The sequence below is a fragment of the Pseudorca crassidens genome, chromosome 21, assembly GCF_039906515.1.
Source record: "Pseudorca crassidens isolate mPseCra1 chromosome 21, mPseCra1.hap1, whole genome shotgun sequence".
NCBI classification, from domain to species: Eukaryota; Metazoa; Chordata; class Mammalia; order Artiodactyla; family Delphinidae; genus Pseudorca; species Pseudorca crassidens.
The window spans coordinates 23,984,971-24,006,309 of NC_090316.1; positions in this window are offsets into that span (position 1 = coordinate 23,984,971).

The following is a 21,339-nucleotide window of genomic DNA, read 5'->3' on the forward strand; positions in this document are numbered from 1 at the left end:
CTTCCAGGACATAAAGTCACTTGATCTGCCTGTCCAATGACTGCTTTCAGCAAAGCTTCACACACGTGTATTGCTGAATGCTTTTCATATGCCTAGTTTTTCTTGTTAAATATTTATGACTCTGTGCCACATTTCAATTTTCTACAGTGTGAAAAGTATAAATGCATCAAAGCGCTGTGTGATTTCTGCACTATGCATTGCAGATCCAAATTCTAGACATGCCATGTCTTTATAGTATCTAATTTCACTGTATTATACAAATTCATAGCCTGGAATCATCGGTTAGAAATGGAAGACCACGAAATCCAGATCCTTTGAAATAAAATGAAATTGAGGCTCAATCTTTGTAGGTATTTAAGTGGTTTGGCCAATGTCATACACATGTTAATGGAAGTATAAGTGCTGGAATCCAGATCGTGATACTCCCAAGCCAGTATCTATACAATGGCTTTGATTTTGTACCTAATATCTCTTTTGGGGGCACTCTAATACTTTCTGCCAATCACTAATTAGAATTTGAAGCAGATTTGGAAAAGGAAAGTAGATGGCTGTTTACGTAATTTTACAGGATAGGAAATTTTCATAAAATGGTTCCTAAGAAAGAATACAGGCTAACAAATGTGAGTGGGACATAGCTTTAGTGGGTAATTTTCCAGAAGACCGCCATTAGCTTCATCTCAACACGTTTACATTCAACCTTCAAACAAACAGAAAAGTTGAAAGGTATCTGCTACCTAGATTTAATTATTAACATTTGCTGTATTGCTACATCCCCATGTGTGTGCATTTTGAAGAAGCATTTGAAATTAAGTTGCAGACATCATGACACACTTCTCTCATAGATATTGATACCCTAAGAATAAGGACATTATTCTACACAGCGTTAATTCTATAAGACAACTAAGAAAATAAGTAGTTTGCTAATATCATCTAATGTCTATTTCATTTTCAAACTTCTTCCATTATTCCTTATTAATGATTTTATTCTTTTGTTCTTCAACAAGGTTATCTTTGAGGTTCATGTATTTAGTCTCTATTAATCTAGTATACTGCCCTCCACTATTTTTCCCCATGACATTGACCTTTGAAGAGAGCAAACCAGTTGTCTTGTAAAATGTTCCACAATCAGTATTTGTGTGGCTGTCTCTTTGCGATGAGGTTTACATTGTTTCTCATTCCCTTTGTTCCCTATACACTGGCAATTAGTTCTTTCAGCTTGAGTAGAAACTGTTTATCAGTCTGGGGGAAGGCCATGTCCTAAGTGATGCTTTACATGGCATCACATCTGGAGGCACACCTTCAATGATGTCCAACTTCAGTCATGTTGCACTGGATATTTTGGTTAAGGTGGTGACTGCCAGATCTTCCTATTATACAGAAAGGTTTTCCTCTTTGAATCCTCAGGTAGTCTGAAGGATGGTAATTTGTCACCCTGTGGAATATCTTGTTCTCCAAATAACTACTAGGTTTGTCCACATTGAAATTGCCTTAAAAAACCTAAGAGTCTTTTCCAGGTATATCTTTCCTGCACATGTTCAGTGACCTAAGAAGAGAGTATTTCACCAGAAACACCATTTATCCAATTCCTTTCCATCAGAAGAAGTGCCAAAAGCCTTCTATAAGTTATTGTTGAATTAAACCATGTATATTATAGAACAAATTGATGATATCATACAGGTTAACTGGGGAATTTCTTTTCTCTTGTCCTAATTATTAAGTATGCCAGCATCCGTTCATCATCTAGGTGTAAATCAAAACCACATTCTTCTGTTACACTCCCAGAAATAATCAGAACAATTTGGAGAGCCATGACCTGTTCTTGCAGTAACTCCTTCATAATATGAACCAGCATGAATCACAAAGGAAGACCTCAGATAAAAACATACATTGTCTCTTCCCTGTCTATTCTAAACTCCCTAAAGGCAAGAACCATACTTCTGATCTTTTTTAAAATAAATCAGGGCACAGGTGGAAATTATTCTAAATAAGAACATGAGGACACATTGTCCTGAAGGTTAGGAGTAAAGAAAATATGAAACTGGGGAAATGTAGTCAGCTAAGTAAAGGCAGTACTTGAGGAAAAGTACTTTGCTAAGCTATAGGGGACATGCTGTCCCAGAAGCTTCTACAAATTATCTCCTCCCACCAGCATTTCAGTTATATGCCAATTGCAAACAGAAGAGAAAGGGGGCTTTTTGTCAGTATCTTATTTAGTTTTTCTGAGTTTTATTTTTCTCAAATGTAAAATAAATCATTTGAACTTTATGATCTCTAAAATTCTTTCCACCAGAAGACAATATATACATAGGGAACTGAAATGTGTTATGTAAGATTTGAGGCGAGGCTGAAGAAATGGGTACCATTTGTGCAAGGATTGAGGAAAGGGGTAAGGAGACCTGGGAGAGAGTGTGGGCTGAGTCACAGAGAAGGAAAGAAAGTGGAATGCCTCAAGGATAGAGAGGAAGGATGTCATTACCTGGGAAATTGTCTCTGTTTGTTTGCGAAAATCATGGGAAGTAATGCTGGTAGGGTACGTGGGACCCTTCACTCATTCAAGATTTTTGAGTGCCTACTATATGTCTAGATAGAGAGGGTCCAGGGATGAACAAGACAGCCAAGGACCCTGTTCTCATGGGGATTATATACTACTGGGAAAAGACAGATAATAGACACATAGTCAAAAATGTAATCTCACAGCCCTATAATGTAATGGCTAAAGGGGTAGGCTTTGGAGCCAGTCTGGACTCAAATCCCAGTTCCCCAGTTTGACCTCGAGCAAGATACTTAAGCTTTCCATGCCTCAGTGTCTTGTCTATATAATGAAGATAATAATAGTACCTGCCTCGTAGGGTTGGTGTGAGGATCAATGAGAAAAATACATGACAAGCTTTATAATTTGTACTGTATTTACAGAACAGTGTCTGGCACATGGTAAATCTGAAACAAATGTAAGCTATTGTTATTATACTAGTAAGTGCTGTGATAATAATAAAGCAGAACAAGGGCATGGTTTTCAACTCCAGCATTCTTGACATTTGGAGCCAGATAACTCTTTGCTGTGGGGCTGTGCTGTGCTTTGTAGGAAGTTTAGCAGCATCCCTGGCCTCTGCCCATGAGATGCCGGTTGCACCCTCCTAGTAGCACCAACCAAAACTGTCTTCAGACATTGTTAATGGGCCCCTGGGTGGCAAAATCACCCGCGGTTGAGAACTACATGTCTAGAGGATAAACAGGTGTAGTGTTTTCAGGTAGGGTGATCTAGAAGAGCTCTTTGAAGAGGAACAAGGACAGAGCCCCGAATGATGGGAATGAAGCAGCCATGCAAAACCCTGGGGGAGAGTGTTCCAGTAGAAAACTCAGCAAGGATAAAGGCCCCGCGCAGGAACAAGTTGGCAGGGCCAGCTTGGCTGGAGACGGGTGCAGGAAATGTCAGAGAAGTAGGTTGCGTCACAGTATAAAAGTCGATAAAGATCATGGTAATAAATCTGGACTTTATTCTCTATGTGCTGAGAAGGTGTTAGAGAATTTTAAACAGGAGAATGAAATGAGTCGATTTCTGTTTCATAAGTTTATTCTTGGACTGCAGAAGGGCAGCCGTGGAAGCAGGGAGACCAGCGAGGAGATGAATGCAGAGTCCAATGAGAGGCGAGAGGCTTGGACAGGGGTCGTTAGAGGTCCTGGTTGTGGACACGGCGAGATGTAATAGGATGCTGATATGTTCTGTGGAAGAACCTACAGGACGGGTTAAGTGGTTGAGGATTAGAGGGTAGATGGGCAAGGAGGAGGTTTGTGGGGAAGGTGTTTAATAAAGCAGTCGTTCTGTTCAGCCCTTTGAAAGTTTGAACTCCCACTAGTAATCCCAGTGGTAAGTGGGCTGTTGACTCTACTGGAGATAAACTGAGAGGTTGGAGCTGGAGATACATGCTTAGGAGTCATCGGTGTTTAGTGACATTTAAACCGTGTGAGATCACCAAAGGAGGGGAAGAGGTGGAAAACCAAGGCCCAAGTTCTGAAGCATCCCTGAGGTACACGTAGAGAATGAAGGAGCAGTCAGTGATGTAGGAGTGAAACCCAGAGAGTGTGTGGTGTCCTAGAAGATAAGGAAAGAAATGCTTCAAGAAAAAGCATGTCATCTGGGTCAAATGCTACTGAGAGGTCAAGGAAGAAGAGGGCTTTGACTTCACATTTGGGTTTCACAAGATGGAGAGAGTTGGTGACTATGACAGGAATGGTGTCATTGACATGATGGGGATGAAAGGGTTGAGTGTATTATCAAGAGAATGGGAGGTAAGAAAATTGAGACAAACAGTGTACATATTTCTGCTGGGAAAGGGAGTAAAGAGATGAGTAGCAGCAGTTAGAGGGCAATGGGAGCCAAGGGAAGCACCATCTTGTTGTTAAGATGGGAAGCATTACCGCATATTAGAATGCTGATGGAACCATTCCAGTGAAGAGGAAGAAACTGATGGTCCCGGGAGACATTAGGAATAATTGCATGGCAGAATTTATTGAGTAGTGAAAGAGGTAAAACTTCCAGTACACAATGGAATGGCTTGTCTTTTACAGAGAGAAGGAGAGATAGTTCAATAAAGTGGGAGAGAAGAGAAATTCTAGGTCAAGTGGTGTATTTGGAGTAGAAGATGAAGTCATTCTCATCAGAATACTTCTGTTTTCTCAAAAAAGTATAAAGCAAGATCATCAACTGATAGTGTGTGGCTGGAGGGTGGAAGCTGGAAGTTTAAAAAGAAGATTAAAAGTCCTCTAGGAGTGTGAACAAAAACATTTATTGGGAAATTTGTTAGAACTGCCAGACAATACCAAGACCTATTTGAAATGTGTCATCGTGTATGTGAAGTAAGACCTATCGGCATGCTTGTGCACATTTCCTTAGTTGCATTCACTATTTGAAGCAGACATAAAGTAGTTAGAGAGCTGGGTTTAACCAGATGGGTATATTGCTGGACAAGTATACAAAGGGAAAATTAAAGGACAAGGGAATTAAAGAAGACAACAAGGGGAATGATTGCATGAATGGGTAATGACAACGATGCTGTTGAATAGAAACGTGGCACATGGGGAGCAGAGCTGAGGACAGCGAGAACTTAGGAGTGCCAGTGCCCTAGAATTCTCAGAGAAATAAATAATTCTCAGAGCAGCAGTGCTAGAACAAGTCATCTAATATGATAAGTGATAATTATCAGAGTGGATACTTTACAACTGAGATTTCAGCAATGGCCAAGTCATTGGAAATGAATGGTAGGTGATAGAGAGCTTTGACTTTTAGGGTAAGAAATATGGGCTCTTATCTTCTTGAGCAAATGGTTTAACCTGGAGTTTATGGACAGGCTTTAGAGCACTGAGTCAAAATAAAAGTGTGTGTGTGTGTGTGTGTGTGTGTGTGTACATTTTTCTGGGGGAGAGGATCCTAGGTTCTCTGAGATTATCAAAACCATATCTGAACTGCAAAATGTTAAGAACTACTTCTCTAGAATCTAGGAAGTGAGCAGCCATTGAAAGTATCTGAGCAGTACAACAAACGTGCTATTTAGAAAAATGAGACTGAGTTTGAAAGGGTAGAGAGAAGAGGAGATATTCTGTGTAAAAAGAGATAAGTAATTCTCCACTGACACTGCACAGAAAGCGGGAGATGCAGGAGCTGACTGTACAGAACACCTCTCTGGGACCGACTTCCAATGCCATCGGAGGCAGCGGCCCTCTTTCACATCATATTGTAATCATCACTTCCACTCCCTTCCTCTTCTTACTAAAGCAAAGTGTTGGTTTATGTCTTACGGTTTTAATTAGGCATCACTTGACGAGCTCTTGAATGAGAAGAGTGTAGGAGGATTTAATCAAAAATGTGGAGTCCTGCTAAATATATCTCTTACCACTTTGGGGCAGGACAGACCTAGAGGTATTTTTCAAAAAGGCAGAGTGTGTGTTCTTATGCCCAGGACGTATGGATGGGGTTCCTCACTTCTGAAGGGCTTGTCATGATCATAACCATAAAAGCCCATCGACCTTGAGATTAACACATTATGGTGTTGCCAAAGCAAAAGATTTGAATTCAGGCAGATGGTTAAGCTGCCATTGTAGTTAATTTTTACAATATCTCTGTTAAATTTTTTTTTTATCAGTCCTACTGTATGACTGAGTAAAAAGAAGTTGAGAGACATTAACTCACCACAAATGGACAGCTAGTAAGTTGCAGAACATAATACGTTTTACAAAAAGATATTAAGGTGGACAGGGAATGCACTTCTCAAAGGTATAAGAAGCATTTTCATCTAAATCTCTTAAAGCACTCACTCTCACACTAGTGTAAGACTAGTGAATTTTCCTTAAAATCGGATTAAAGAAACAAGCAGACAGGAAATTCTGTCATAATTAAAATCAATCAAATGCCATGTTGGAATAGAATAACTTATTATTCAAGAAGATAATTGTGAGCAGAATTTCAATGAAATTTAGAAATTTAAAAATGATCATGCTGGAATTTTTTTTTTTTTTTTGCTGGAATTTTTTTTGCGGTACACGGGCCTCTCACTGCTGTGGCCTCTTCCGTCGCGGAGCACAGGCTCCGGACGCGCAGGCCCAGCGGCCATGGCTCACGGGCCTAGCCGCTCCGTGGCATGTGGGATCCTCCTGGACAGGGGCACGAACCCGTGTCCCCTGCATTGGCAGGCGGACTCTCAACCACTGCGCCACCAGGGAAGCCCAATGCACTGAGTTTTTAGAGACATACATTTCACAGGCACTTGGACTTTAATAAAAACATGTTGCATTAATGCATTAATTAAGGAAGGGAGAGGCAGAAATTCACAGAATTTCTTATGCAGATCATTGCTACTTTTTCCATCACAGAATGTTGCCTTTTTTATATTATAGTAAGAACATAGAAACTATGATTTTTCACATTGTTTGGAAACAAATGGATAACAATTAAGGAAATATTATATTGCATAAGTTGTATGATCGGAATAATGTATGACAGTGATAAGAAGAAATATTTTATTGAAACAGAAAGTTCAAGAGATTTGGAATCTTCCAATTTAAAACTGTAATCCTAGTATTATAGTAGAGACACACTTTTCTTCCCCACTGACATGAAATAATAAAAACTACAACTGTAGGTTATTTTGTGATATTTGGAGAATAGGGAGGTAGATATGTAAAACACTCCAGTAAATAAGCACAAAACTATCACGCTCGTAAGTTATCAGCATAATGTGTTGATTCTTAAAGAAGAAGAAGAATGATAACAACAAGCATTGATTTTGCATTCTGTGCACCAGGTATAGTGCTAAGTGCTTTGCATATATTATCTCATTTACTCCTCACAATCACATCATGAGGTCAGGTCTCTTATTAGCTCCATTTTACAGGTGACAAAACTGAGGCTGAGAGGTAAAATGACCTCCCCAAGTTCATTCTTCTTTAAATGGCACAACGTGGGACTCAAACCCCCGTTTCTCTAACACCAAAAGTCAGGCAGTTAAAAATCTCTTTGATGTCTTAAAAAAAAGTTGACCTTTGATAGAACATAAAAATGGGGTGTTTGATGGGAGGCTACTTCAAACTCATTTTAAACTCAATTATGAAAGACTTTGGAAGCTGGAGCAACGATGACTTAGAGGTTGGAGCCTTTTTACATCATGTGAGATTCAGTCCTTGCACAACTGGTGTGAATTGGATCAAATGGATACACAGTGATCGATGAGGTGCCCGTGGAAGCCTGGGCCACCTGTCACAAATACCCTGTCCACAGACCTGCAGAATCAGAAATCTTGCAAGGTCGTGGTACCCGGCAACCCACATTGGTAATAAGCTCCTCTTGGGAATCCTGTATAAACTAAAATTTAGAAGCCACTGTTTTAAGTATGGTTTCCTTCTCTTTAGAAGCAGGAAAATATTTCATTCAAATGTTTAAGTTTAAAGAAAATCACTATAGGGACTTCCCTGGTGGTCCAGTGGTTGAGACTTTGCCTTCCAAAGCAGAGGGTGTGAGTTCAATCCCTGGTCGGGGAGCTAAGATCACACATACCTCATGGCCAAAAAACCAAAACATAAAACAGAAGCAATGTTGTAACAAATTTAATAAAGACTTTAAATGGTCCACATCAAAAAATATTTAAAAAAAAAAAAGAAAATCACTGTAACTATGATATACCTGGAGTTGCAAACTATGATATATCTGGAGTTGCAAACTAGTTGCAAACTAGTAGTTTTTGACTGGGTCAGGAATGTGTGGTTTTCTCTTAAAGAGACTTTAAATGCCTGTACATGGGGCGCGCACCTCCTGTTAAGCTACACTGCCCACGATTTCCTAGCACGTTGTACTTTTAAGACTCTTGCCTAATCCCTGGAGATGGCTGGAAAGAAGAACGTCCTTTTAAATGGAATCCATGGGATGCTGGGGTAAATGACTCCCTTCTGGGGCCCTGTATGCCTGGCTCTCCCACAGTGCTTTTGACTTGTCTCCATAGTAGTTTTTCTCTTTGCTCGTGGGATTAGACAAGGAAGGATGTTTACATTTTCTTTGTTTCTTCTTACCTCCCCAAATGACTCAAAGGGCATCCTCATATATCATTTGAGAGCTCAACCCTTTCTGATAAAGTAGAAGGGAAAGAATACACTAGAAATATGTATATTTTTCAGAAACTAGGGGAAGAGAAACAAAATTTACATTAAACTGAGAAAACATCATGGCAGGTAGAATGGATCAGACTTCAGTGTCATTTGGTGATAAAAATTATAGGAATTATGTACCCCTTAAGTGGTTAGAGTATAACAACAGTAGGTATAATGGCTTTGGAAAGAAGAGCTAGATCGAAATTAATCAAGATACTTTTTGGGGGAAAAGATGACCTACTTGATGAATTAAAACAACTTAATGAAAAAATAATAAACATGACATATAACCTTAACTTTATTCAATCAATAATGAGAAGTAGTTAGGCTTATATTTTCCAACTAAATGTATGTAGTTTTCAAATTAAGACCTAATGGGATTTTTAAATTTTATCTATTTTTATTTTTGGCCATGCCACACGGCATGTGGGATCTTAGTTCCCTGACCAGGGATCGAACCCATGCCCCCTGCAGTGGAAGCGTGGAGTCTTAACCACTGGACGGCCAGGGAAGTCCCCCTAATGGGATTTTGACCCATATTTTACTTAATTAGGAGCCTTCAGTCAAGTACTGAGTGCTGAAAAATGTATTTTGAATAAGTTAAGAAAACTAAACAAATAATAAACCAAATATATACGTGAAAATAAAATAACGTGACTTTAAAGTAGTGTAACAGATTCAATAAGAAGGAGAGTAAGAAATGGTATAACCTTCTTTGTGAGACTTTTCCTTGGTTTTTGAGCTTACAAAGAGCAGTTCCATATTTCCTCTGCTGGCTGAGGACTACTTAATTTGTGATCAGGATTCATTGAAAGAGTTAATGTCAGGGTCAACAATGGGTGGGTGTCCAAGGGGAGCCCACGATGTACTCAAAATGGATTGTCAAAGTCACTCACTTAGAAGTAAAGAAAAAGTCTTGTGATGCATCAAAAAGTTTAAACGTGCCAATTAACCTATCACGTTTCCTAAGGAAACAACTAGTGATACTGGCAAAGGTAAACCTATAAGGATGTTTATCAGACCAATGTTTAAACTAAACTAGTTTAAAATAGAAACAAAGTATATTCCAAAATTAGTAGATTTGATTTTTAAATTTGACTCATACAATAGAATTCTGTGTGGTTATAAAAAAAAATGTAGCGTGGACATTTCAGACTCAGCATGTCCCAAACTAAATTCTTTCCAACCAAATCTCCTTTCAACATCTATGTGATTCAGTATTTCCACCACCCCTGAGATGATCATACCAGCAACTTAAGAACTGCCCTCTATAACTCTCCCTCCCTGGCTTTTCACCTCCCACACCCAATACTGCAGCAAATCCTGTTGGCCCCAAGGCACTACCTCCAAGATATATCAGGAACTCACCCACTTCTCTCCATCTCCTCCACTGTCATCACCCTAGTCAGGACACTGTGGCTTCTTCCCTGGAAACTATGATGGAGCCTCTTACCAATACCCTCATAGCCTTGCAGCCAGGATAATAATTTTTTTTTTGCGGTACGCGGGCCTCTCACTGTCGTGGCTGCGGAGCACAGGCTCCAGACGCGCAGGCTCAGCGGCCGTGGCTCACGAGCCCAGCCGCTCCGCGGCCTGTGGGATCTTCCCGGACGGGGGCACGAACCTGTGTCCACTACATCGGCAGGCGGACCCTCAACCACTGCGCCACCAGGGAAGCCCCAGGATAATAATTTTTTAAATGTAAGTCAGACCATACCCACTCCTGTGTTTAAATCCATCCATGATCCTCCATTTGCTTCACACAATATCCCAAAAAGGGCATGCAATCTTGGGTGACGAAGTCTTTGCCTCGCTCTCCAATCCCATCTCACCCTACTCTCCATCTTACTTCCTGCCCTCCAGCAAGGGTTGGTTCTCCCTTAAAGTCTTTGCGTACGCTGTTCCCTGTGCCTGGAACCCTTCCCTCCCATATACCACTCCTCCTTCTATCAAGGGAGTGACTTCTTGTCCTTGACCTCCCAGCTTAAATCCTTCTTTCTCGGAGGAAACTTCCATGCTCTGCAATATGGATTATGTCCTAATTTGTTCTTTCTTATAGTACCTTATAACCCTGCATCTGGACTCAATATTGCTTGCACATTTTGTAATTAAAATATCATTTGATATCACATTAAGATCTGCTTCACTCATTATATTGTAACCCCATTAAGATGGAATCATATTCGCTCCCATGTACCCTGGAACTACAGATACAGTCAGAGCCTGACACAACTGTCAATCAGTAAAATGTGTAGAATGGGTAAATGACACTTGACATTTAATAAATATCATAATATATTGTACTTTTTGTACAAATATTTTGTACAAATATTTTGTACATTTTGTACAAAAGTACAAAATGTACTTTTCAAATATACATTAATAAATATACCTATTTATATATATTTTGAACATGTGACTGTGACTTTAAGAACATAAGCAAAAGTTCTTTCAATGGTTATCTCTAAGTAGTAGTATACATTTAAAAATACATCTCTGGGGCTTCCCTGGTGGCGCAGTGGTTGAGAGTCCGCCTGCCGATGCAGGGGACACGGGTTCGTGCCCCGGTCTGGGAGGATCCCACATGCCACGGAGCGGCTGGGCCCGTGAGCCATGGCCGCTGAGCCTGCGCGTCCGGAGCCTGTGCTCCGCAGCGGGAGAGGCCACAACAGTGAGAGGCCCACGTACCGCAAAAAAAAAAAAAAAAAATAAAATAAAAATACATTTCTGTTTTCTAATTACCCATTGAGTATTTTCATCTTTAAAATTAGAAACAATGTTCTATGTTTTTAACGTGTGTCCCTTTCTTGTAATCTGAATTCTGACCACCCGCCATATCCTATGCTATATCTAGGGCTAGGGCTCCAAGATGTTGTGTTTATCAATCCACAGCCAATTGTACATACACACATTTATGGACCAGTGACATCAGTAGATGTGTTAATTCTCAGAAAGCAGAACGACTGCTTTTGGGACAAAGTCCAAAGTGGCCTCAACAAATCCCACTGTGTACCAGGAAATTAAACTAAGAATAAGACAAGTGAATGTCATGGAGGCAAACAGAGCCGCGTTCTCGTATCACGGCGAGTTTCTTTGCTTTTTTGATTTCAGCATTCATTTGAACTTAAACGGTGGCATCTTTTGAGCATGAATACGGTCATTGTTTTAATGCCACGTGTATCTATTTAAAAGCCTTGTCAGCGTGATTATTGTGATTTTTCCATCCCTACGGTGAACCTTTGTTTCCCTGAACTGCTAAGTCACGTATCTTCTCTAGCCACTCATTGACACCACCCCTACACTCAGTAGTATGTACTCCTCTCTTCTCTGTCAGCTGTGTCTCCTGAAGTAGACAGCAAGCTCCTTGAGGGCAGAAGAGCATCTTCTATATCTCTGTATATCTATCCTCACACACATAGAGGGTTTTTGTATTTTCATTGTTCATTCATTTCTCATTTCTCAAATATCTATAGACACTGACTAGGTTCACAGCTGTGCCCTAGGCTATGGAGCCAGAGTAAGGGACAGCACAGACCAGGTCTCTGCTTTCGTGCTGCTTCCATGCTAATGGTGTAACACATATTACAGAGGAATGAATTAATATGTGGTAATTTCTTTTTTCTTAAAAAAATTTCTATTAAAATATAATTGATATACAATAGCATATTAGTTTAAGATGTGCATCATAGTGATTTGATAATTATATATCTTGAAATGGTCACCAGGCAAAGTCTAGTTACCATCAGTCCCACACAAAGTTATTACTAAAGTTATTGTCATCTATATTCCCTATGCTATATATTACATCCCATAACTTCCTTTATTTTATAACTGGAAGTTTCTACCTCTTAATCTATGGTACTTTCTTGATTGAGCTTCTGTAGGAAATTCTTGTCCTGAGAATCAAATGCTTTAAGGATTTAGGAAAGTAAGAAAATAAGAGACATTTTTTCTTTCTTGGTTTTTTAAAAATAAAATTTAGATTTTTTTTTTAAGTTTAAGAAGCTAATTTAGAACCCTAATACCATATCTAAGGAAGTAGGTAGAGGAGAGATTTTTGTCTCCTTTTGTGCCTTTTTTACTTATAAATGTAGTATGCTGTTAAGCCTACATTCCAGAGTAATCATCACCATGGAAATGAGTATTCATTGACTATCAGATCTCAAGCAGAGTTTCATAAATGTTTTATAAGAAGGTTTATATAAACATGTATTATGACTGATCCAAGAGAATAAATTCTTCAGGAAAGGATGCAGGGCTTACTCTTCTAACTTGAGCCACATAGATCTAAGTCTGGCCAGAACAGAACAATATGGAAGAATGCAGGATGGACATTCGACTTTACTTCCTTTAATCCTTATGCCCTCAGTGAGAGTTTGTCATTATTATTGCCATTTTACAGAGGAGAAAACTAAAGCTCAGAGAGATTAATAGCTTTCCCTTTTCCTTGTACTTAGTTAGAAAGCTTCAGCCAGGGTTTGTATCTAACTTCAATGTCCTAACTCATTGAGTTAGGAGTAAGATAATGTGAATTGTAAATTTCACTTCTCTCAATTTATGACCTTGAAGCCTTAAGCAGGTAACTATACTTCCTAGATCTTCCTTTCCTGATGTATAAATGAGAATAATAATATCTATTTCATATGAGAATATCATTTTTTAAAGGAAAAGCTGTGTGAAATCACTTTGTAATCCATATAATTCTCTGGGAACTATAACGGTTACTACATGTTAAGAAATACAGAAAGTCTATAAAGTTTAAAATTAACAGGTTTTCTGAAAAAATGGAGAGGAGATTAAAATCAACTACATTTATGGAGGAAGGAGGGGGTCAATAACTGTCATTAATTACAAATAATAAAACAAGAAGGAAAGCAGCAGAAATGCGGTATCTTGGTTGCGACGGGTCCCGGAAAAAATTAGAAAATCACCAGAATATGATTCATTCCTAGGAATTCAAGGTGTAAGAGTTAGAAGGAAGCTTCGAAGAAGGAACTGGGGTCTGGGGGCGTTCCATGACTCGCTCAGAGCCAGAGGCAGAATCAAGGCCCCGGTGTGGTCCCCCAGCCACTAGTACATTATAAATCCTTTCAAGTAATGGTCGGTGATGGGGGCTGAGGCAGTGAGAGGGATTACTGAGGACCACCATTATCAACAACCTGACAGAAGAAAATTAAATTGATGTCTTAGAATTGTTTTATGATGAAGAATAATCACACAGTAGAGTTAACCATGACCTTTAAAGCTAAGTGCATGACCCCCCAGAGAGCCACCACTGTAGGTAAACTTCACTGTAGGTAGCTATCTTGTGCTTGATTAGGGCTGTGGTGACTGGTAGCTGCACCCAGAGCTCATTTATTAAGGGACTATGTTGCTAACTGAATCTGTTTATAAGATGAAGAATGCTTTGCATGACGTGAACAACTCCTATTTTCCCAATGCTAACTAGCGTTTCGAGCTATAGAGTGGCTTAGTGCAGTTGGTGATGTTCCTGTAACAGGTAGATCCAAAAGTAGAGCGTCTGAATACGCTAGCATCTAGGAGCAAAGGCTCTGAAGAATATTGTTACTCGAAGTGCTAAGGAATGCAGGACTACTTCTTTTTTTTTTTTAACATCTTTATTGGAGTATAATTGCTTTACAGTGGTGTGTTAGTTTCTGCTTTATAACAAAGTGAATCAGCTATACGTATACATATGTTCCCATATCTCTTCCCTCCTGCGTCTCCCTCCTTCCCACCCTCCCTATCCCACCCCTCTAGGTGGTCACAAACCACCAAGTTGATTTCCCTGTGCTATGCGGCTGCTTCCCACTAGCTATCTATTTTATATTTGGTAGTGTATATATGTCCATGCCACTCTCTCACTTCGTCCCAGCTTACCCTTCCCCCTCCCCATATCCTCAAGTCCATTCTCTAGTAGGTCTGTGTCTTTATTCCCATCTTACCCCTAGGTTCTTCATGACCTTCCTTTTTTTTTTTCTCTTAGATTCCATATATATGTGTTAGCATACTGTATTTGTTTTTCTCTTTCTGACTTACTTCACTGTGTATGACAGACTCTAGGTCCATTCACCTCACTACAAATTACTCAATTTCGTTTCTTTTTATGGCTGAGTAATATTCCATTGTATATATGTGCCACATCTTCTTTATCCATTCATCCGACGATGGACACTTAGGTTGCTTCCATGTCCTGGCTATTGTAAATAGAGCTGCAATGAACATTTTGGTACATGACTCTTTTTGAATTATGGTTTTCTCAGGGTACATGCCCAGTAATGGGATTGCAGTGTCGTATGGTAGTTCTTGCATTAAAGAATTGGCTAAAAATAGCAACCTGTTGGTGGTAGGCTGATAAAAGAATAAATGTCATTTGCTTTGTGGTAGCCTGTGAGCTCAGGATCATTATAAACCTGTGTCTTCCAATGGATATTCTCTCTTTTCTTACTCTGCCAATTAAAATAGATCCCACTCCTGTCTTCTCTCCCTCTCTCTCCAGACTTTGTTGTTAGACATATTCTTCCAGGATAATAGGGAGACATTTAATAAAATCTTTTTCCAAAGCCACCATTCCCAAGGATTTAAGTTTCTCATCTTCACGTCCGTAGACAACTCATTACTAGGAGATGGTTAACTTGATCAGCTCCATAAGAGATGAGATTCAATTTTCAAGTGACATTTTAAAAAGTGAAAAAAAACAAAACCCTACACTGATTGTTAAGTACCTACAAATATGCTCAGCTAATCCTCATGGTATTGGTGTTATCCCCAATTTAGAAATGGCTAAGTGGAGAAAGATTAAAGCTGCCCAGGAAAAGATTAAAGGGTAGCTGTCTAATGTCTCTGGGAAAGAGAAGCATGGAAAACTGAAACCCACAAATAGTACAGAAATACTACTTAAGCCAAGAGCTATCTGGTTTACCTGCTTTCTGCCTCTCTGATCTTCTGCATCCTCAGTGAAGGGGAAGTCAGACTGGCTACTGACAAGAAAGGTGTCAGCATTTTCCTCCAAGTCCTCTGCCTCTCATGGGCTGAGGGGCTCTTACCAAAAGTGGAAGTCCCCCAGCTTTCTTTCATGTTAATATTCAAACCCCCATGACAGCAAGTCTCGTTGAATGGATCACTGAAAAGCATTCTGATGACCCATCTTTAGAACTATCATATTCTGTGAATTTGTGCTGGTGACTTTTCTTATAATTTTCTCATCAGAAAAAGAGAGAATAGTAACATTCTCTCCTTTCCTTTCAATCAAGATTCAAAATTCAAAATGTTGCTTTGACTCAAAATTCAAAATGTTCCACTGATTCAAAATTCAACATTTTGAATTGATTCAAAAATTCAAAATTAACTTGATTAAGTTCCAAGATTTAATGTCTTGAGTCTCTGAAACAGCCTAGCTTCTTGAGGGAAACTAGTGAAAATTCACAAACACACTATTTTCTTGTAAATTTCTTTTGAGTTGCCAATTAAAAAATAAAATTAAAATAGTCAAGATTTAAGTTACATCACACTTGGAATGTTGAGTGGCCAGACTCTCTCAGACATACACACTCTATTCTGCTCTATTTTTTCCCTTTCAACCACTTGAGCACTTTTAGGAAGGATGGAATGGGCGTACTTTGTGTGGCAACGCTAGACTAAGCAGGATCTGTTACAAGTTCCCCGGTTGAAAAAGTACCCTTCTTTCAGCACTATTGTACATCAGCTATCTCCAGTTACAGCCAAAGTAGGTGTGTAATATATGACTGGACTTGCTACTAATACAGGGACACAAATCCTGGGACAGAGACACCTTGTGCTACAGTAAATTGATCTGCCCCAGGCTTCCATTAAGTCATCCGGCTCACAAAATGGGAGCTCACATCAGAGATGGTGGGAATTGGTTTGAGTTCTGATTTTTATCTGGCTATTCAAGATCTGTAAAAGGAGTGAATTTAAAAGTTTTCTTTTATGGAAAGTATGAAGACCAATTTAAATATCCCAAACAGCCTGAATCTAGAACTATGAGCCTAAGATTTTGCTACTTTAATATTTTATACAGTGTGACATAAAAATCTAATTTGCTTATCAATTTTTACCTAATTTTATAATATTTCCTCTTAGAATTGCTTTTAAGCCAATGCGAATGACATACGGTTTGCATTTCCTTAAATGGAAATGCTAATACTGTCCGTATTATTGAGGAAGATTAATAAGGAAGGTGACGTCTGAAGTTAATTCATTTCTTTGACTAACAGTTCAGAATAGTAGTCGACTATTTTTGCATGTTAGTAGAATCTGAAATATATGTTCATACTGTCAGAAATCATTTACCCTATTTCCTGAGTTAATATCAAGCTGATGGGAAATTATATATGTAAAAGGCATTGCAAGTGAGCCTAGAAACATTATGATAAAAGCGGTAGATGTCATTGTGACTACGTAAGAAAGGTAAGAAATGGGAAAAGCAAAGCCAATAGTTCACTTATGTAATTCAACATGTAATTTTCAGCATTAGATATGTGTCACCTTGGGCTGGGTTCCCCAGAGGTGCATGGTGTGGAAAGATGACAGGAAGACACCATTGAAATAAAAATTAAACAGAAGCTAAAAAGGCTACTAATAAGCAGTGAAGCAAGCCCACTGTACCACGTCTTTCAAGTTATCTCAATATAATACCATGTCTCTGTGAAGTGGTTAAATAGCCTACATGTGTCAAATTGCTTCTAGCATAGTATGTATTTTACTTTTCTCACTTTGACTGATTTTCCAGACCAGAAATTAGAATAAATTAAAAAAAAAACCTCTACAGACAAATGGCCCATGAACTTTATATTATCTTATTTAATTATCAAATGCTTAGGAAGAGTTATTAACTACTTTGTGCAGATCATGAGACCAAGGCTCAGAAAGATTAAGGAGTGTATTCACAACCACAGATCTAATAAGTGGCTGAGATGAGAGTTGAACCAAACTTTATCTGAATGCAGAGCCTGTGCCCATCTCACCCCATGGAGCTGCCCAGCGTCTGCTTTCAGCAGGACAGCCTAGGACAGTGGAGAGAGTAAGACCTGAGACAGACTTCTAGGCAGAATGCTTATGCACTAAAAATATCTAAGAGATACTTTTCAGGGAAGCTGGAGCTTGAGCTTGAACTAAATGATCATAAACTCATGCTTTAGGAAACAGGTTGACTATGTTGGGTCATAAGAGAAGGGACTCGACTTTGCTAAATAAGTTCGTGGAAGAATTCATTCCTCAAGATTCCCCCCAATGTCCCTTGTTTTAAGAGGGCGACGCAAATGCTATACTGACACCTGGAATCATCTAAAGAGTTACAAAGTTTTTCTTCTGGCTTATGCTGTGATTTCATTTAGAGTCTTATGTATGAAATGCTGCCTCTGTGGATTCATCCTAATTTATTTGGACATGCTATACATGTCATTTGTGTATCAGTTACAAGGTTGAATAAATATCCAAGGTACTGCAGATAACTTACACTGTTAGATTATGTCTCAACTGTTTTCCTTAATCATCACATTCCTCATGTAGTTTCCATTACTGAGTTAGGAACTGGTTTTTGTCTGCCATATTCATGATACACGGAAGTCTCGATCAGCTCTGTTCTTGATTCTTTGCTGTGGCGCCGTCCTGTATATTGCAGGATGTTTAGTAGTTTCCCTGTCCTTTACATACTGGACAACTCCTAAGTTGTGACAAACAGGAATGTCTCCACACACTGAAAACATCTCCTGGGAAGTAAAATTGCTCCCATTGAAAACCACTAATCAAAGGGAGATGTACTGGGAGTGACATATCTTGGGCATCAAATGCTCCATTCACATGCCAGGTCACTTCAAGAATCAGCCTATAAAAAGAGCCTCCTTGAATTAGGTGGCTAATTTGATCAACTGATAATAGTTATTAAAGAATTGCCTCACTGTGCTTCTCTGAGCAGGTGACTGGGTGGCTTTAACTCGAAGGTGACCTTGGGCATGACGGGCACTGAGACTGATGTGTTCAGGATAACTCTGCAAGCCATTCTCCCAGCTATGACTTCCGGTCACTGCCTAGAGGGGAAGCCACACCTATATAAACATTTCCTAGACGGAAACAGGCCAAATAACATTGTGATGACCCTATTTTTCTAATTTAGTTCCAATGATTTGGAACAGAAGGCCACCGCGTTCTGCTTGGACTCTGAAATAACCTCCCAATTTAGTCTCTCTGCATTCATCTTTGTTTCCATCTAGTCCACTATTCATATTGCAACTTAATGGCCCTTTTACAATGAAAAAAATAGAGTCTTGTCATTCTCTGTTTTGAAACCCTTCAGCAGCTTTCTGACCCATTAGACCCTATGTGATCTAGCCTCTCCTTATTTATCCAACCTCATTTTATTCATGTTTTTAGCTTTATTGAGGTATAAATTGATAAACAAAAATCTGCACATTTTTAATGTGTATGTTTTGATGAGTTTGGACATATGCCTGCATCTGTGATACCATCACCCCAATCAAGATACTAAATATATCCATTACCTCTAAAAATTTCTTTGTGTTCTTTTGTGTTTTGTTTTGGTGTGGTAAGTACACTTAACATGAGTTCTATCCTCTTAATATATGTTAAAGTGCCCAGTAGGGTATTAACTATAGGCACTGTGTTGTACAGCAGGTCTTCAGAGCGTATTCATCTTGCACCAGAGAAGCTTTACACCTACTGAGCGACTATTCCCCATTTCTCCTCCCACCCCTGCCCAGGTCCCTGGTAACCACCATTCTATTCGCTGCTTCTACGAATTTGACTATTTTAGATCACTGGTGTAAATGAAATCAGGCAATATTTGTCCTTCTGGGACTGGCTCATTTCACCTGGCCTAGTGTCCTCGAGGTTCACCCGTGTCGTTGCAAATGGTAGGATTTCCTTCTTTTTTAAGACTGAATATTCCAGTATATATACTCCCTTTCCTTCATCATATATATCAATGAACATTTAGATTGTTCCCATATCTTGGCTATTGTGAATAGTGCTGCAAATAACATGGGTATGCAGATATCTCTCTGGGATCTTGATTTCAATTCTTTTGGATTTATATGCAGGAGTGGGATGGCTGGCTCATATGGTAGTTCAATTTTTAATTTTTGAGGAACCCCCATACTGTTTCCCAAAGTGCCTGCACTATTCTATCTTCCCCCCAACTGTACACAAGTGCTGCAATTTCTCTACATCCTCACCAACGCTTATATAATTTTGTTATAATAGCCATCGTAATAGGCATGAGGTGATATCTCATTGTGGTTTTGATCTACATTTTCTTTATGACAAGTAATATTGAGTACCTTTTCACACACCTTATCCAATCTCATTTTAAACCACCCTCCATTTCACTGCTACCTTGGTACACAAGTTCATATAAACCTCCCCCCATGGGGCCTTTGCATGTGCTACTTCTTACTCAACCTCCTTTCATGTAGTTAACTCCACACTCTTCGTATTCCAGCTCAAATGTTGCTCCTAATACAAGACGGCCAGATGTCAAACAGGCAAGTTATCAGTGTTAGTTTTCATGTTTGTTTGTTTAACCCTCCTATAGAGCTATGTCCCTTTCATTCAGAACATTTATTTTGCTCTGCAATTATACATTCACTGGAGCAATGATTTGATTAATGTCTCTCCTCCAATAGACCCTAAAGCCTCTCCAGGCAAGACCTATTAATGTTCTCTCTCTGGTATAAGTCTAGCACATAGGAAATTCTTAATAAATATTTCTAAAAGAAAAGAAGGAGCAAAAGAGATGGAGGGAGGAAGGAAGGGAAAGGGAAGAAATGTTAAAAAGCAAAGCAAAAAAAAAAAAGATGTCAAATGTCAGTATGTGACTGTAATCCAACCTGCTTGTCTTTACTGTTCCTACACAGTCTCACTAAATAGATGATTTTTTTTTCAATGCACAATGATTTTTCCATGCCATCATAATGATCTTTTGAGTTGATTATCGTTTAGGCTTCTAGTCAGTAGGCAAAATGTTCCCAAGACTTACATTTTAAGAAAATGCTTTGCAAGGTGTTAGATAAAACATGTATGGAGCGTATGTGAATGCCCTTAGAGACAGACTCATGGGAGATGAAATTGAACACAGCAAAACTCGCTTCGAAAACAAATGCTCCCTTCAGATCTCTCTTAAAGCCACTGTTCATTTGGTTCACTTGATTACATAAAAATTTTGTTGAAAGCAGTATAAAGGCCAAAAAAACCTTTCAAAATAATGTGAAAAATTGAAAAGTGATACCTGGGACCTTGTTCTACAGAACATCCTTTCAGACGAACGCCCTTTGTTTTCCCTGTCCTTCACGTCCGTCTCGAGTGCTGTGATTCATTACACAGTCCATCTTCATTTACAATCCTTTTGCCACGCCTTGTTGCTGAAGGAGATGGAAAGAAATCCATTAGACACAAGCCTGGCTTTCTTTTACCAGCAGGCATCAAACAGCCTTATAAAGTCATTTCCTATTAATTACAAATTGATTGTGTATAAACATTTCAACACTATTTTTCAAACGATTATAAACAAGCTATGATTGGTTAAGAGGTCAGATAAAGATGGCGGGACAGGAAGAGGGAAAGGGAGGGGCAGAGAAGCGAAACAAAGCCGCCTGATAGTCAGGCTTCGTGGTATTTATAAATGTCGATTGGCACTGAATGATGGGTGAGTTTCAGAAACCTCAAAACCCA